The sequence below is a fragment of the Apus apus genome, chromosome 6, assembly GCF_020740795.1.
Source record: "Apus apus isolate bApuApu2 chromosome 6, bApuApu2.pri.cur, whole genome shotgun sequence".
Lineage (NCBI taxonomy): Eukaryota > Metazoa > Chordata > Aves > Apodiformes > Apodidae > Apus > Apus apus.
Genome location: NC_067287.1, coordinates 35,778,147 through 35,797,733, shown reverse-complemented (window position 1 = coordinate 35,797,733; position 19,587 = coordinate 35,778,147). Strand labels below are relative to the sequence as shown.

The window sequence follows — 19,587 nt, the reverse complement described above, 5'->3', positions numbered from 1 at the left end:
GGATGTCCACATCTTTGAGATACAGCACAGAAGAAAGAACAAAAGGTGTTTGAAAATATGTCCTGTGTTTGATGAAAGGCAGCATGACAAGCTTATTGAAGGCAGGAGAAGATATAAATAGTGCATGAGAGGAGGATAGGGTCTGGAAGATCCTGAAAGTGAATAAGATTTTCTTTTATTTGATGTGGTAAGGAGGCATGAAATGTAAGGAGAAGAAAAAGACATGTTTGGTGTGGTGAGCTAGATAAGTAGTCACACAGTGGAATTTAGAAGGAAACAGAAGGGCAAGATTGTTTCTTAGAGAAGAGATGCTGTTGTCGAGACATTAGGAGAGTCTGGATGGGAGCTCTAGATTCAATGATGGACAAAAAAAGGCCATGTTAGAACAGAGGTGGTGTCAACTGTGTTGCACAGATTGATACTCTGGAGAAAAGGTGAAAGAAGAAAGGATTCTACATCCCTGGGGCAGCACTGTCTGCAGCAACTGGAGCTGAGAGAGGGGGAGCAGAGTGTGCATGGGAGGGAAGACACAGAGCTTGTTCACTGGGGCAAACATTTGTGGAGTATCTAGCCCAGCACTTAGAAATGTATCTGTGATCACCATCTCCTGGTGGATCTCCACAGGCTGAGTACCTTCTGGGAGGTTTTGTCAGGAACTGTGGATGCTGAGCTGTTGGGGAGGATTATCCAGCCTCACCTGCTATCAGAGTCTGTGCTATCTGAAGACAACAGAGTTCCTGACAGATGTCACCACTAAACAAATACTGACTTTTGTAGCACAGTCCCATTTCTGATGAAAGACGTATCCCAGAAAGGAGAGCTTCAATAAATGCACAAGGAAGCTGCAGTAGTTGAAATTTGTATTGTGTTTTCCTTGCTATCACACCTTGTGTATTATCTAAAAGGATCTGTGAGTGAGGTGGTAAAACAGGGCTTTTTAAATTATACATTACCCAGCAAACTGATAAGGCAAACAAAGCAAGCAACACAATAACTCAGGCATGAGCCACTTCAAAATAATTACGTAGCAAGAACAATAGGGGAGTATTTCTCAGCTCCCTAAGAAATTTTTGCAGTTAGAGGGGGTGAGATAGCAAGCAGCTATTGATTGTTTTCCTTGCATGTTTTCCACCCATTTGCCATGTGACTGAGAAGTGTATTGCCCACATTCTTGTGAGAGCTTTTTGCCCTGTTGTCTTAAAAGTCTTAGTCGACAAGAAACGATCCTAATGGCAACTGAGACACGGGTTTGAAATGCGTGCTGTGGATGGAAGGAGAGTGACAACTAATTTAAATATAGTTTGAATCCTTTGTAACTTCTGTTACATGTAGATGTACAGGGACAGCTCTGACGTTTCCCTGGCCCCCCTGGGCTCCTCTGGCACTGCAGAGTGAGGTGGACTGGCAGCTGCTCAACACAAGGGAGTTAGTTCCCTTTGGGGTCAAGCACTTTCTGCCAGCAGCAGGGCTGGGAGAGAGAAGGAAGGTTGGTGTGAGCTGGCAGTTAGCTCTCAGCACAATGTTGTTTTGTCCCAACTGATGTTTACAAGAGAGTGTAGTTGATTAAGGTATTTGCTAATACACAGAACATCTAGTGTACACAGCACAGGTGCTGCCTCACAAAGCACCAGGCCAGGTGAAAGGTGGCAACCTCAGTGTGTGAAGAATTTCATCATGTTGTAGCCTCATGGTGCAAGGTACTTGCCTTGTCTGCACAAGCGCTGTCTGTACTGCGGGAGCCAGGGATTTAATCCCCAGCTAGCTGCCTGCCTCAGCTGCCCTTGGCAGCAGAGCAAGGGAACACAGCATAGGCCACAAAGGCTTCCCCAGATACTAAGTAAACATTTGGGCTACAGGCCAAAAGTGATCCCTGTGCTACCCAGCTCACACTGTTCACAGTACGAGGTATAAGCAGTCCAAAGCCAGCCCAGAACATCTACTTGAGATACTGTGATTGCAAAGACGTAACCTTTAAATGAGAAAACGCATTTTGAAATTCTAATCCACTTCAAAGTTCTGTAGCAATTCACATTTGATCTACAGTCCAAACTGGGGAAGAAAAGAAAGCTGTCACAAGCTTGTCTGTTGTCCTTTCAGCTTCAAGGAGAATTAAGAACTGAAGAAATCAACCTACAGTTTAATTTCTTCACCTTCTATTTTAGCATCTCTCTTAAGAAGGGAACATTTACATGCTGGAGAGATTTAGTAGAGGTATTAATTGCAAATACACTGAAGCTTGGAATGTGTTTTCAAATACTGGGTAGAGTTAAGAATCCTGACTGGGTTGTATGTGTGTGAAGGCAAACATTGCTATTGCAGTCTAGGGCTCATAGGGGTAAGTTGTGCTGTTTGCCTTTTATAACTTCATGCCATTTGCAAGACTAAAGGACATTCCTATGTCTCTGTCTTTGAAAAGTTAAAAATCTATTAATATATAAAAGACTGGCAGCGTTCAGTTCTTGTACTTAAAGAGTTTGGTTAGATTCTGTTAAGTGTTAAAGAAGTTTGGAGAAACAAATTCCACTTCTCTAAGTCTACTCCAAACACAGATAGAAACAAATTTAGTCACTGTGAGAGAGAGGATGGGAAGAAGAAAGTTTTCTGGTTTGTTGCTTTACAAGGGTCTGTCTGTCCATGCTTTCAGCTTGCCAGTTTTTTCCTCTACTTTTTTGCCAATGTGGCAGTATTTTAAGTATAACTTTCAAAAGCCAAAAACCAAAAAGAACAGGCCCTGTTTTCAAAACGTGGTAAGAGCCACATATTAAAATAGAGAAGCATTCCAGTCAAATTAGGAGTTAGCCATCTAAATACCTTTTAAAATTGTATGCACTCTAGGAACACAAGGCCTGTTTGGAATGAGTGAAACATGCAGTCCTGAAGTCTCAGGTTCCTTTACTATTGTGGAAAAGATTTAAAATCTGAATTATGTAGACAGGCTTGAGAAAGTCAATTTGAATATTCTTAAAACCCTAGGTGCTCAAATTTTGTGATGGCCTGAGAATTTAAGCTTCCATTTAAAACCACACAAATCTAATTCCAGCCATCACAAATGTGGAGTGAAAATGAAAAATAAGAATCCTGAATTCTCAGAAGCCAGAATGCACATACAAAAAATAGCATTGATTATTTTTAACATCTCAGCATTTTTTAGTCATGACTTCTCAGGGGCTGACAGATCCTGGAATGCTGGGGGCTGGTTATCCCACATTTGTAAAAATAACATGCCTAGCAAAGCCAAAAAAAGCTGGAAGACTTTCCATGCCACCATTTACTGTGTGCTTGTAGGGTGGGATAACTTAACATACTTTTGCTTTACCTTTTGAAGGTCCAGGTACAGACTGGGAATTGCACAAGTCCTTTGTATTCCTGTGATTGTGTTGTAGATGCTGAAACTTTCCACTGCTGGCCACTTTACAGCCTATCTGTTTATGACAGGCCTTATGTGGGAATGGGGTTATAAACAACCTCTTATTTTGGCCAAACCGGAACACTAATCACTTTTCTATTAGCTCCAATAAAACCTGAAGAAGTAAATGTTGTGGATTAAAAAGATAGTAAGATGCTAATCCTTTCTGTGGTCAGTGACTATTTTAAGCTGTTTCATCTCTCATGCCTGAAGGATAAATCGTCTGGCTCTTGATGAAAGGCTAGATAGGGAGGTATGTATGCACATCAAACACCAGACTTGTTATCAACAAATGTGTTTTTCTCACTACTGTAGCTAATTTTTGATCCACTTGTACCTTCAGTCTGAGATCTTACTTTTCCTCCCCCACCCCACCCCCTGGTCTTCTGTCACCAGCACTCCTTCGTGGCACACTGATGAAGAGGTTGTCTTGCAGAAAGACCTTTCTCAGCTCCTGGCTGGTGATGGGGATTCAGAGCACTTTCCAGCAGAAACTCTTCTACACTGGAACAAATAGGTGAAATTCCTATAGAGATGCAGAGACTGATAAGTTTGAAACAGTCACATAAAGATCACTCATTTTACAGAATAAGTGGATCAAAAAAATAACAAGAGTGTTATGGACATACTCTGACACTCATTGAAGTCAAGGGAGAGGTTCTCTAGTCTGAAATGGGCTTTGGATCAGGCCTTGCTGAGGTGGGCTGTCTCCTCTGGGAATGGAGATACACTACATGAAAGGCAGAAGAGGAGGAGAAAGAGTAGGATACAGCTGAAGACATGAAGGTGATGAAAACAGTTTTCAAACTGCCTTCCTCCTTTTAAAAGACAAAATAAATCACAGGCTGAAAGTACTTCCGACTTCAGGAAATTCAGTAGGTGGTTGTAGAGGTTTCAGTTGCACATGCCAAGCTGAGATGTGAAGGTAAAAACGTTCTTCAGATCAGTTTCTGTGACTAATCTCCCATTCGTGTTTTTAACGGGTGTATCAACCAAAGCCACAGCAAGTGCCAGCATGGTCTGTAAGGCAGTAGTTACAAGTTTGGTCACATTATACAGCAGTCAACACACTTGTGATTTTTCATGTTTGGCACTAGAAGCAGTGTTTTTCTTTTGCAAAGTGAATAGTGCTCTTCATCCAAAAATGCAGGAATCTCACGGTGCATGGAACAAGCATTTGGATAAAGATTAGCATAGTAATGAATGTGTTAAAGGGGAATGTACTTGGATAATTGATTAATTGGTGCAGTCTAAGCTACTTGCAGAGCATTACATAAATTCTCTGTTAAATCAATCTCTGTGTTCCGACCAAGTTTTGTGACTGAGAGCCAAAAAATGGGAACAAGTTACTAAAACCATCCAGATCTGTTTTACTGGGCCAGAGGGAGATGGTCAGTGCCCAGGATCCATTTGCAGCCTGTTGCTTGTAATGGATCTCATGCTTAAATTTCAGCGGGATTGCAGGCAGGTGGAAGATGCAATTAATAATGGTTTTATATGCCTATAGCCAACTTCTGCATTTTTCCCACCTTATTGCTCTGTTCTTCTTAAAAACAAAACCATGATCTCATGCAGAAGGAAATGGCACAGTGACATTCTAATTACCATGTGCATCCAATATACGATTGCTGTGAGAAATTGCATTTTGAGGTAGGAAAGGTACATTCCTTAGCAACACAAGAATGCCAGAAGGGACTCCCATATTAAGATTTGAAATCACACAGAAACTGAAAGCCACAGACTCGTTGGTCTGTGGTAGCACCAGAGCAACAAGCTCTGTAAAGCAACACCAAGTTCAGGACTAGTTATTGAGGACCAAGGAGAAGAACAAGATGGGATGGGATGGACTTCCTAGAGAGCGTGCTTTAAGAAATGCTTTTGTTTCCTATTTTTGACAACAGTTTGGCTGTTTGTAAAGAATGATATTTTATCTCCTATCAGGGCCCAGTGGAAGAAGAGTATACACGTAGGTCAGGGAACTGATGGAGCACATAAAATGGATGGCAGACTTTGTGCCTTTTGTGAGTTTTCTTTCAGGCTTTTCAAGGTCCATGGTGTCTTCTGCTTTTCTGTTGCTGTGCCACTTCGGCTCCTGTCTGATGATTGACACCAAGTCAAATAGATTAAACCTCATTGGATGTGTATGTACAGAGTGTGTTTCGAGGATGTTAGGATGATTACCAGCCACTCATTGATTTGATCTGCCTAATGTCCTGGAGAGGTGGGAAAGCCCTGCTGGGAATGCTTCTCCTCTGATCTTCTGACTGCCTTGAAGAACTGAAGCTCTTTGCTTGTTGTATCATTGTTCTCTCTGGTGACTCTGTCCCAAATGGACATTTCAGGCATCAAGTCTGTTTATCCTTCTCATAGTTTGTTGAAAGCAATGAGTGACTCTTTTTTGGAGCATTTAACAAACACAAGCTGGAGGAAAGTGGATACTTGGATTAGTAAGCAGGGCACAGACCCATCCCCAGAGTAACTAGCATAGACTTCATTTTGTTATTGGTTTAGGAGTATTTCAACAGGCTATGGGCCTAGGGTTTAGAAAACTAAGTCCTGAAACTGACACAAAACAGTCATTTTCCAAATATTTGGAGAAGCACATGTGTAAACATTTGCAGAATTAGGGCCTAGAGTGTTTTGTTTGTTTCTAAACTCCACAATTGTTTAAATGTGTCTTATTTTGTTGCCTAAACGTGACCTTGTAGGAGGCTTCCTTTCAGTTGCTGCTTCAAAAATGGTTCATTTGTCTAGCTTTTTATTTTTTACACAACATAAAGCTCTACCAAAACACAATGACATTAAACATTGACTACTGTTACCGTCCAAAAATTATGGCTTAATTTCCCACCATGGATATTCGGAGTTGAGAGTCCATAATGCTGTAATATGATAAACACCAAAGCTGCAGGCTGCCACATTGGCTTGCATAGGAACCCTTCGTTATCAGCAAACATGGTCTTGACAACCACTTTGAGGCAACACTGCCCTATATCAAATATCAACAGAATTAGCACGCGTTTTCATGTAAATTACTATAGTGCACCGTGCTGTGTGATGGCCAGGGAATGCAACAGGGAGGTCTGAGTTTGTCCAGTCACTTGCAATGTAGAATTCAGCTAATGCGAGTTTATTAGCTCTGAGGAACAGCATTTAATGAGCTGCTAACCTCACTATAGACTTGCTTTCCAAATGGTTAACAGGGCCTGCCAGCTCATAAGTAATGTATGAGAGAGAAAGGGGACATGGCAATAGGTTTCTGGCACTCATTAAGTCACAAGTGGCAGAAGTCACAAGTAGCAAAGTGGGTGACCCTGTGGTAACCTCTTAGAAATGGAAATAAAATGTGTATTCCACTGACTAGCTCTTGGGCAATTCTGTTAGCAACACTATTAATCAAAAAGTACGGGAAGGACATATAAACATAGAATCATAGAATCGTCAAGGTCGGGAGAACCTACCCTAACAAAAACTACCCCTGACCATTAAACCATCTTATGAAACACTATGTCTACCCCTCTTTTGAACACCTCCAGGAATGGTGCCTCCACCACCTGGTGGCACCACCGTAGTGCCTCCAGCCCGTTCCCATGCTTTGTTTTTAAGCTTTTGGGGTTTTTTTTATCAGTCTTTATCAGTAGCTTCACAAAAACACGGCTGTTTCCATGGGCGGATACTTTTCTGTGATACAGGGATAATAGTAAATAAACCAGGTACTCATGTTGTTACTGAATGTAATTTGAAAGGAAGAATCCATGCTGGTATGCTCTTCCCCATTAGTATGGTGTAAGTATGCTTAGTAACATCACTCTAAAACATCCATTTCTAGAATACTTGGTACAACGTTCAGGGTAAACTATTCTTTTCTCAGTGCTGCTGTTTCTTTGATTTATTCCTATGGTATGGCTGCTAGTTTTGACTGGCATGCCTGCCTCTCCACTCTCTTAATTGATTGTTGTACTGGTTTATTCTTTTAATCAGGACCCTAAGCTGTACAGAAAAATGAAAAGGAGCCCATTTCATAGAGACAGATAGTCAAATCTTTTCTCTCTAGTTTCTTTAGGCAACTGTCTTTGACAGTCTCTCTCATATAGCAACATTGATTGGTGAGAACACTTTACCACTAAGGCATAATAAGGGAAAATGTAATAAAATGTCACCAGGCACTGCTCATTTGCTGTTGTTTGGCTAAAAAATAGGTTTCATAAAACTTAGGTGAACTTGAAAATCATCTGAACACATTGCTTCCCAGATTTATGGCTCAATAAGCCTGCATATATGCTCATAGCCACTTCAGTGTACTATGACTATTCATCTCACCTGCAGTCAAAAACTGGGCAGAGGTTTGTTATCAGGTGTGTCAGGGAGCATCTTCCCAGCCTGAGGCTCTGGAGATGTGGCTGCTGTTGTGATGCTGTACTGGCATCCCATTCCTATATGACCTTTGGAAAGTTGCACTTCTTGAGTGTGCCTTATGCAGTCCATCCTTGCACAGTAACCTGTAAGTTATTAAAGCCAAGTTTCCTGTGAGCTACCTAGGACCTGGTACCAGGGTGGTAAGCAGCCTCCTGTAGGCCCTGACCATCCTTCTGCAGGGTAAGAATTTAATGGCAATGGTATGCTTCCTTTATGGTACTCCTGAATTCTTATGGGCATGCTTATTCCTACAGACACAGTAAGTGGCACCCAGCTAGAAGAGTTTTCTCCAAAATATGCAGCACTATGCAAACCTTCCTCAATTACTAAAGCAGCGTGAATAAAATTAATACTGCCCTATCAAAGGGATTACAAATTGACAAATGGCTCAAAACTAGTTTGGTACAATGCTATCTTATGGCCTGCCTAATGCATTTTGATGCTGGTATCTCAGAGCTTGGATTTATCTTCAAAAGACGGGCAAAAGTAGCATCCCTGCTCAAGTAGTCTGCTCAGATTACTGCCATGGAAATTATTTCCTGCATGTCACAAGCGCTACTGCTGAGCAGTACACTCCATCCCGGAATAGCACTGGAGTTGCACAGAAGAAATTGAAGTCTCTTGCTTGTGTTGTGGTTTCAGACACCTGTAGCACTGTCCTTACTGTTGGCAGAAAAGTGCCTTTCTCTTTTCTCCTCTGCTCTGAAAAGGTGGTTTCTCATTCCTGTCTACTTGTGAGTTCCTGGAGCGGGACATTGTCCTGCCTGTGACAGGAGGAAAGCAGTGGCAGTCCCTCATAGTGTTTCCAGGATAGGGAATGGGTAGCTGAGCCCCACACCAATATTTTATTATTGTTACTGATTATAGAATTCATGTTCAAGAGGAACTTACTTTTTAACTTGCTTTCAGTAGGTATAAAGCAGACTGCTTACATATTTCTGGCCTGGCATTGCATGGTTGTTGAGAACAGAGGAGGCATTTTGTGATCAGAGACATGATTTTATTCTTACGCTGTCTTTAGGCAGACACACTTTGAGACTGTTTCTGTGTTCAGTGTAGTAAAGCTGTGTCTGCTTGCCCACACCATTTGTATGTTCAAAGGACTTTCTTGCATTCAAGATTCCATGCATTTATTACCTTAAACTTGCCCCTGCTTTGTGTAGGGTTCTTTATGTTCCAGCAATCTTTGGGACTGTAAGGTCCCATAGTTACTGCCTTGGCATACATATGAGCTCATTACCTTACAGGTTGGTGTGCTTACAGTTGCTTTTCCTAAGAGAGACCAGTTTGAGCTGGGTCAGTTTTTGTCTCAGGAACTTGTTCACTTGCCAGCAAGTCTCGCCTATAAATGGCCCAAATCCAGTTTGAGCCTCCTTCCATTAGACCTGCGCGGGTTACACCAGTGTTGCCCTGCCTGCTGCCCACTGCACACACCTTGCCCTCTCTATCTTTGCTCATGGCAAGGCAGTTAGTCCTGAAATGGGCTTTGGATGAGACCTTTCCAATGACTTTGGATGAGACCTTTCATCATTATTCTATTAAATATTTTAATTTCATACATTATTTTACATTTCCCTTTGCAAAATAAGTATTTGAAATTAAAATGAGGGATTTATACATCTATAAAGGATCTTATACATCTATAAACATCCTTATACATTCTATGATGAGATTCTGTGGTCTCATCCATTAGTGCTTTGCTCCATGAAAGTTGAAATTATTGCAGCATGAATCAAAGATAACATTTACCCAGAAGAAAGATTTGTGTATATGTACCTTCACAGCCTAAAGCCATGGGTTTTTTCCTTACTGATCATATTAAATTAAAAAACTTGTATACGTGTTAAAAGCATACAAATGCTTTACATGCAGTATTTCCCCTTTTCTTATATATTACTTCTGAAAGTCATATGTATATGAAATGTAAAAAGAAGGTCATGTTTAGAAGGGGTGGATACCTGAAGTTTCCAAAACTGGAGTGCCCTAGATCTAGCTAATATCTTCATTGTTTTTTGTTGAAAGTATTGCTGCTAGTTTTTTAATCACTTCTCTGGCGAGGAAGCTGGTTTCAGGGTGCTGTGTGGGGCTGGAGTGTGAGCTGGTGGGTGGGATGCGTCTGGGAATGCGTGTGGCACCTGTGCTATGCCCCTGCCAGCCACCCACATGTCATGAAGCCATGCCTCCCTTTGCCTTAGGCAGGAGGACTAAGCTTCTAAACCTCATAGCTCAATAAGGCCTTTATAAATTCTGATCATAGGAAGAATTTATCTGAGACTATTACTGGAAAGGTATTTTAAATAGTCACTCAGTGTATACTTCCATTATATTTCATGTGAAGAGCCAGAAGAGCAGAGATGATAGTGTTGGCTTGCAGATGCAGGCTCGGGTTGTTCACACAACAAGCTGAAGGGGGTTGGGTTTAACTGTTTGGTCAAGCAGGATCATGTGAGTCTGACAGGAATTTTGAGAGCATGGGGCTGGGAGATGCTTCCTATCAGCTCCCACCTTGCATGGATGCACGTGTGTGTATAAGCATGCACCCCGTGCAGCTCAGCTGTAAACGTGATCCGAGTGTTTGACACTGAGCTCGGAAGTAGAATTTTCTCAGAACATTGGCCAGTGTAACTTGGATAAGCTTTGAAATTATTGGAGATAGAGTTGCAGAAGACTGTATGGTCATTTAAATTTCAAAAGGAGAGGGGCTTGTTTAACAGATGAAAACTTTTCCTGATTTCTTAAATATCTAGTGAAAGGCACTACATGTATCCCTGTGCAAGACCATCCGCAGAGGTTGTGCTCTGGTTTGATTATATCACCTTCAGTTCATACTTTAGATGGTGCTAGCACAATGCATGTATGCAAGACCTTTGCCAGGATGCTGCCCTCACTAAATACACTGTGCTGCAGCTCTACCAAGCTTTAGTTTTTAAGACAGACAAAGCCTTTTGCTTGTAAACAGGGATCACAAGACAAATGGTTGTTGTTAAAGCCACCGCTTAAATGAGCTGCAAAGTAAAATATTGAGTGACCGTAAGTTCCTGGGGGTTTCAAATACAGGGTTTTTTTCCCTGCTGTTCTCATAGGTTTATAAATACTTGAAGTGTGAATGGTTGACCATGGCAATCAGGGTCTCTACAGCATTTTAATAAGTTGGGGATTCTATTCCAGAACACGGACACTGGGATTGTTATTTGGGTGCAGACTCAGGGTTAGGTGGGGTGAGGAACTCCTCAAGCAATGCAACGTGGAGATACTCCTCATCCCTACATTCCTTTATAGGATCTGTGAAATAATTGCCTTTTTGATCTAGGAATAGCAATTACAATTTGCTGCTGGCCAGGGAAAGGTTAAGCCTTCCTCTAGGGCTATTTTTAAATGTGGCAACAACTGTCTTCAGTGTTTGTAATCTGTTCAGAAATAGACACCACTTGACATGAACACTAAGGAAAGAGACGGGCCCTTTTCAGGAATTCCCACTCTTCACAGGCATTTCATTTTTGAGATCTCTTTCAGCCCAAGGACACTTGTGGCTGTTGGCAGTCAGGTTGGTGACCCTGGGCCTCACAGATCTGCAGGCGAGAGCAGCACCTTCTGGAGCGCAGGCTGAACCACAGCATTCCAGGGAAGGCACAGCATGCCAAAACCTGCTTCCACAGGGGCAAAGGGCTGTGCTGAGATCACGAGGGAAAGTTCCCCCGAGGGCAGACAGAGTGAAGCCAGCATGGTCATGCTGCATGGACATCCCTGGCACCGTGCAGACTGCATCTTGCTCATAGTTTGCGTTTGCATCTTATCGCTTGTGACACGTTAAGCCCAATCATTTATCAGGCAATTCTAGTGTGAACAGCAGTTTTGTACTTCATTGACAGGTCTTGTTAAATTCAAACCAGCCAAGCCAAACTTGTGTCAGGAAGAGGGGAAAATATATCCACATCTGTAAGACTTCCCCAGCTTTCTCTGTTGCTCAAAGCAGTTCATTCTTTGTGGGGTTGATGATGTTTGCAGAAAATGCATCTGCCTTTCCTATTCCTCATCACAAGTATAGGGTTATTCTTTATATTACTTATCAGGTGCTGCTACTTTACCTACAAATATCAAAAATAGAGTCTGGAAAATGCATAAGGTCAGCAAATGCCTGGTTCCCTTGGTCATTGCCTGTGATGGGAGATGCATCTGCTCACTGCTTGCAATAGCTGTGTACCACAGTGGGCAGAGCCAGACTTCTTGTCTTCAGTATCTCTGTATCAGTATCCAAGTATGACCAGGCAGTTGAGCTCCGGATCTCTAATTTTAAGCAAGCCAGAGACCTATATACATGTATACACACATAGATGTGTGTGTGTGTGTATATACACTTGTGCAAAGCTGAATTAGGTGCGTTTTTAAGTCTGAAAAATGCATCAGCTGCCTTTGTAAAACCGTGGAAGGAAGGTTCTTGAGTGTAAGACACTGCAGTGGAACTGAGGAGAGTGTTTGTACAGTCAGCATGCAGAAAGCTTGGTCGTTTCTGAGGCTTGAAACTACAGAAGCCTGGCCGTACATGTCTCCAGGTATAATATGAACTTAAATATTAGAGGTGCTCTCTCGACTCCACTGAATCCAATGTACATTTTACCTTCTTTGAGCAGGATTCAGACCTTTAAGATGTTATTTTCCTCAGACGTAGGAAGCTGGCAAGTTTTTATTTGAAGATAGAATAGAAAACAATTCAGTATATGCAAGGTACTGTCAGTTGCCAGAGATGTTTCTGGCATACCGGCAAGAAGTTGTACTCTTAGCAGGAATTGAAAATGTGTTTTTCCCTGCCAGGGGTTGAAGATTATAGCTGGCTGTGATTTCTGTGTCTGATAGTTCTGAGCTGTGAAGAGACAGTTCATTCTCAGCCAGCTCTGAAATGTGAGAAACCTGGGATCTGGTTTTAGAATATCCCTGAAAGCTTAATTTGCAACGCCAAAGTTACAACACCTTGCAAGCAGTTTAGCAGATACCTGAATTTCGTGGATCATGGTACGTGCTAACTTGTAGCTGCTCTGTTCTTAGGAGAAAGGTAAAGAAGTTAGCAAAAATAGATGTCTTGCTTTTGGTTAACTTAAAACACTTATCTAAAGAGAGTAATTTAATAATGAGGTTGCAACAGCATGTTTTTGCTTTGTATTGCATGTCAGCATTATTTCCAGAGTTTCTTGAATCAATAGATACCTAATACAAGTGGAAAGAATCACTTTTAAATTGACTGGACTTCAAAACAAAGTTACGGAAAGTGCCAGGGTCTGATAAGACATCTATGAAACTTAATACACCTCTGTATCAAGGCCCTTTTTAAGGAAGACAAAATACACAACCCTGTCACTGTTCTGTTGAGCGCAGAAATTTAAACCCTTGCTCCATGGGTGTGTAAAGTAGATGTGAGTGACTGGCTGCATGCTGAAAAAGTACAGGAAAAGAGAAATGGAGAGAAAGTAGTTACAATTTCTAATTGTGTTAGTAGAAAGCTATAAATTAGGTAATTGTTTACTTTTCTCACCTTTCCTGTTTTATCATGTCATAAGAGGAATATTCTGGGGAGGGGGAAAGTTGGGAAGGAAAATGTCACCATGGCAGATGAGTGACCTGATTTTACCCTGTCTTCTTGCTGCAAAAGGGTATTTCAACATATAAACTATCTAGGTGTGGCTAGGGACAACATGGTAGAGCCAAGGCTAGACAGAAGCTTGACAGATGGTCCTTGCTCCATCCTTTTGCACATCTGGGGAAACAGGCAGCCAAACTGGTGGGTTTTATGTGTTGCTTCCCTGTATACCCTAATTGGTATAGTTACACACATGGCAAGGAAATGGGACACGCACAGAGGTTTGGTGAGGTTTTCCTGCGTGGATTAATAGATTTAACAGATTTGACATTTAGGGACTTGTGCAGGTACAAGGTCATGCTTGGTCACCCTAACTAAGGCATTCTTATTTGCACTCACTGAAGTCACTGCATCCAGATAACTTGGGGTGAATCGCTTTTGACAGTCATGTGTCATATGTAATTCAATTTCCGTTTACAATGTCATAATCACTTTGGAGGTGATCCATTACATCCCTTCTGGGATAGATCAAGTGTTGATCCTTGACTAAGGGGCACCTCCTCATTCCTGAGTGCTGTAGGCACCAGAAGGTATCTCATGAGTGGGCTACGTATTGTTCCCACTGGCAGTCACAATATATTCTATTTACACAAAAAAAAAAAAACCCTTGGCAAAATATGATAATTAGTCGTGATTAAAAACTAGCACCCCAAAGCTCTTCACTATTAAAGGGAGTTCACTGCAACTTTCTTTGCTGTCTCCAGCCAAAGGACTAAAAAGCCCAGAAGTAAGTTGAGATGAAGAAATGACTTTTGTTAGGTCAATATGCTACACTATTAATTTTTAATTAGGCCATGACAGCGAGTTTTTGCCTGTCTTGTGCTGATCCTATATTCTAAGATCATCCAGAATATGCTAATGCGAGGCTTTTAGTATCCTTTTAGGGATACATTTAGCATATTAAAAGCATACTCTGAGCATTAGCAAGACATACCCTACTGGAGGTTCACAGTCAGCCAGACCTGGAGTTTACTTAGGCCATGGTATGCTCTGTGTCCTGTAAATTATTACTGTGTATATTTTTTAAAATTGAAAGCAGGTTACTTTTTTCCTTACTAATTAAGGCTGGAAGCTTATTCCACTGTGTCCATCTGCTTTAATGTGCTGCTCAATAAAATCTCTATTCTTAACTGATTTATTCAAAACGTGTCTGCTTCTTACGTTTTTTGAGGTCTTTTCCATCAAGGCAAGCATGACTAAGTAATCATAAATGGGTGAGTTTATCATTTAGCCACTGTTAGTCAGAATTTGGATTTTGTAGAAATTAAGGCTGAAGGGAATTGCTATGTCCACTGGTCTTGAGCCTCTGGCTGTGGAGCCTCTCCCACTGATTAAGACCAACCATTCAGGATTGCAGCAGACTGGGGGATCCTCATTCTTTATTCTTCCTTCACTAATAGCAGGCAGGCAGACTTTTCCTCTTTTCTCTGAGTGGCATTCTCCTAAGACTTCCCTGTCTCCTCTGTGCTGCAGCGAGGACTCCTGTCCTCTTTCCATCCTGCTTCACCACTGGCCTAGAGCAGTCCACTTTTGGATGAGCAGTGGATAACAGCAAATCTGCCTGAAAGGTAGATCTTGTTGCATTATATTAACATATTTACTGTGCACCTGCTCCTGGGGTACCTGTTGTGGAGTTGGCTGTGAGAGCTGGTTTGAAGATAGTATGGGTACAGGCTATTGTTAGTCCCTGACTTCCAGTCCAAAGTAGCATATGGTGAATTGAAATTATGTGTTTCCTTTCCTCTGTGGTTCTGTGACATTGTGCTGCAGGGTTGCTCCACACCCTTGAAGGACTGTTTCTAGAGCCTACTCAGAACAGGACACTAAAAGCTTCAGGAATTGCATAGAATTAAGTAATTTCAAAATTAACGTAGCAGTTTGCAAAAGTTACCGTGCGATCACTTAAATATTTTTTCAGGCTGCCCAAGGCAATGTTTTAAGGCCTGTTACATAGTTAAACTGGGATGAAGCAAATGAATGTTCATGTACACGGGGCAGAATTTTACAAACAAATCAGTGTTGTCATGGCAGGATTTTGCTTCACTGAAGTAATTGGTGAAAATCTCACTAGATCCCTGCTGGAAACTCCATCTATATGGTGTGAGGACATATGGGTGCTGGCCTGAGTGAGTCCTGCAAGGTGTGTGAGTGCAGTCTGGTAAAGAGCTTGCCTCTAGGGGTAGATCCATAGACTTCCTTGTTATTATTTGCACATTTTATTTCAAATGGTCATGCTCTTAGAGGGCTAAGCTCCCTTTGACTCCGTTGTTTCCAAATATCATCTCATTATGAAACCTGAAAAGGGTATGTGGTTATCAAGTTACTCCTCCTGCTTGAAACAGTCCAGAATATGTCCGTTTCTTCCTCTGTACTGGCAATGGCCCATCTGCCTTTTGAAGGTAGGTTACCATGGAGGAGCTTTGCGTTATCTCTGGCCTTTTGCTGGGATGACTGGTAAACTTCCCATTCTGAGAACATGCAGTATTTCCTGCCTAAATTCCTGTGCCATTACTTGGTATGTCCAGGATATTTGTCGGCTACAGTGAAGAGCCTTTTCCTATCCAGTGGCTGTTCCCTGTGTTAGTATGTGCAGACTATGATAAGGTCCACACTTAGCTCTATTCTGGAAAAGAAAATAGGTGGAGACTCAAAAGCTTTTCACTATAAATACTGATTTCTATTCTTATGGCACATTTCTGAATCTTATTCAGTTCATCTTTATTCTGATTTTATCACCAAAACTGGACACAATGGTCCAAGGTGCCAAACAGCACCTACTCATCAGTCATGTTGGCTGAAACCCTGACCAGAGAGGCTGTGTTGGGCTCCTGTGTTGAAGCTCCAGCTTCTTCCAGCCCCTTCTGTGCACAGAGCCCTGCTTCTTCATGTTTTGACAGCTTTGGCATTATTAAAGTTATTAATAGAACAACCTTCTAGGTTTTAATCTGTGGTAGACTGTTGGTTGTCCAGGTGTGGTTCAGCACTCTGCAGCCCTGTAGTTAATGTTATCTGCTGAAAAGGAAAAAGTTCAGTGTAACTTTGTCAGAAGGGCAAACAGAGTTACCTGCTGGTGTCTTTTTGCACTTGGCTAGTGCCATGTTTGTCTGCCATCGTGTTTAAATTGCTTTTTCTTTTTGGTGTGACTGAAGAAATGCATCATGAGCACAGTAAAAAAGTTCTTGTGTGCAAATCTGTTTTGGAACTGATCTTTCTGTGTGTGATAAGTCATACTAAGCATTAGAGAAGATTATGACATTTATTTCTTTATTTCATGTGTCACTCTTATGGTTCTTTGTTCTAGCTACCTCTATTTAAATCTGTACATTTGCAAAGTGGTTTCACCATTCTGTTGCCAAAGATTCGGCTTTTTTAGTGAACCATCAGAAAATCAGTTATTGACTTTTTTTCTGCCTTGGCAGAAGAAGTGCTTACCTTTCAGCTTGGTCTCTGTGTAACAAATCTACTTCATTTTTTCCTTTGCTAGGCTTAACAGGGTTACAGTTTTGTAGGTCCTACTGTGCAGTAAATTAATTCCAGGCAGGAACTGAGAAAACTTGCAACAGGAAAGAAATTTCAAGAGCAAGAGATACACATCTGTGTATGCACTTTTTTTCCTTTCTCATTTTTCTCTCTTTTTTTTGTTTCAAGAATCAAGGCAGGCATTAATTGGTCTCAACATTACACATATATTTCTGTTTTAGTTTCAATAGAACTTCCTATAAAGTAAACTTCATGTCCACCCAGCACATGGCATGTACTTTTTATGTATACTTACAAAAAGCCCTGTTTTACATTTAAAAGTAATCAGTGTAAACGTGTGAAATGCATTTCCCTTACTTCTTTTCTCACAAAAGGAATTAGTGCTAGAATGATCACAGACAAAATTTTGTTGCTATTGTTTAGACTAAGGATATTTTGCATTTCAAGGATTTTATGGATCTTAAGGAAAACAAAGTGCTACCATATTTTCTTTAGTGATTCATAGGTCTGATTTGAAAAAATTGTCTTCTGAATTAATTTTTAAGTGCTGATGTAGTGTGGGTGTGCTAGAGAGTCACTCATTTCTGACTTACTCTGTGGAGAACCACATATTTTGGCACATGGAGGTGGAGCTTCCTTCTTCACGGAAAGATGCTTTAGGTTATCACACCAACAGGCTCCAAGCTGTAAAATACCTTATTTTAAGGTCTGTGGTAGTGCTCCCCTATCTGTTAGTTGTGTGATTTTATGTAGTAGTTTATTTTGGACAAAGGCCCATATAATTTTGGGTGTGCCAAAGTAGATGGTGCTCAAAAAAATAAAACACGAAAATATCCATTAGAGAGACAGAAAAAAATACTAGTTAGGCAAATACTTCTGTGTGAGATAGATTTTTGTTCACAACTGGAGAAGAGAGCAGCAGCGGGAGGAAACTCAGGAAAGTCATCTGCAGATAGAGAAATGGCACAGGGTTGAAACATTGATGTACATGCTTGATTGGATTCATAGGAACACTTATGTTTCATAAAGACTGTTCATATATGCTGTTGTCCAAAGCCAGCCAGGAGGAGCATGGAGCTCTTGCAGGTTCAACATTGTATGTACCACTGCCACTATGCACGTGCCTTTTTAAGGAAACGTTGTGTCCTTCTCCTTTGTGCTTCTTCATCCCCTTGCTCTAGTTCTTTGTGTAGCTTCCACTCATTAATGGTTTGTTATGTCATTTCAGTAAGCAGACCTTTTTTTTTTTTTTTGGGGGGGTGTTACTTTTAAATCTCAGGTACTAGCTATTGGCAAAATTTTTATTTTAACCTCAGAATAATAAGATGTAGTTGTTTGAGTAATTTGTTTGTTTGTTTTTGTTTTGTTAAATCCCTGAAAATTTACCACTTTGGGCAGCATTGAATTCACGTATTGGTGAGGTGACTCCACTCTTGGAGACCTGTGCTCTGGAAGTTTTGCTCATACCCTCCCAGAAAACCTCCATTAACATCTACAGGCCCTTTCATTCTTCTTCTGAATAAAACAGGGGAGGTGTGTGTGGGGAGAACTAAAAAATAAGACTTAGGAAGCAATAGATCTCATAATCATGAAAGTTTTAGTTTATACAATTCTTTAAACCTGGCACTTGCAAAGGTGTAACACCAAGGTAATTAAACGTGTTTTGTAGCTTGGTCACTTTGCCTGGGATCTTGCTGATTTGGGTGGTATTTTATTAATGATCTCTCAAGGGAAAACTACTGTAGCTGGGAAATTAATGAAATATTAATAACAACCACAGCAATGCATATGATTCCACTTCGGAAAAGCCTGACCTGAATGTGCTCTGCACTTACTGTGCTCTGTGAGCAGAAAAGTTGGCATAGAGCATGTGTGCCCCACTCTGCCACAAGCACGCTGAGTGCAGTGTCACTGGAGGGGACTCTCTTGGGTTAGCCAGTAGGAATCCACAGGTAAAGCAGATTCATGTGTGGGCAGTAGAGCAAAATCTACCATCCTGCTGAGCTGAAAATAGACCTAAAAGAGCACACCGGGCAGATGAAACTTATGTGAACACAATCTCTGTGGAGAGTCTGGAGGAAAAGAAACAAGGGACAGAGCTATAAACGTGATTTGAAGAGGTGGAACTGCCAGAAAAGCCCATCTTGGTCCTGAGAGGACAGAATTACCCAGTTCAGCAAATTCGCCATCAAGCACCTTCCCTATTTTTGTTTGTGTTTTGTTTTTTTTTAAATCCATCCCCATCTGCTGTGCAGATGAACAGTTGCTGTTCTGCAATAAGTCCCCATCTCCTTGGTGTGCTTATCATGGTATTTCTTTGACTTTGCCCTCTTCAATTAAGTTGAGGTTGAAAGCTGTATCTTGGACATGTTTTCCATTGGTGGCATGAATTTGTTTGCCTTGGCCATGACAAATACACATTAAGAAATTGCTACTTTCCTGGGAACTGGAGTAGGCTTGAGGCAAATGTACAGTAACAGTTAAAGTGGCCAAAGCAAGGCTCATGAAACCTGTTAGTTAAAATCCTGTTAGGCCTCTGGCAAGTCAAGACTTTTTTTTGAGTCATTCAACCTTATTAGCTCTGCAAGTGTTTACAAACTTCCACATACATAAAACTGTTTAAAAATAACAGCATTCAGAGGATGGCCCAGATTTT

The 19,587-nt window shown here is 41.2% G+C and overlaps 1 protein-coding gene across 2 annotated transcripts in view; it reads left to right on the top strand.

Moving 5' to 3' along the window:
* The window catches only part of ERBB4 (erb-b2 receptor tyrosine kinase 4), a 599,354-nt gene that overhangs the window by 333,331 nt on the left and 246,436 nt on the right, over positions 1-19,587 (top strand). The window lies entirely within an intron of this gene.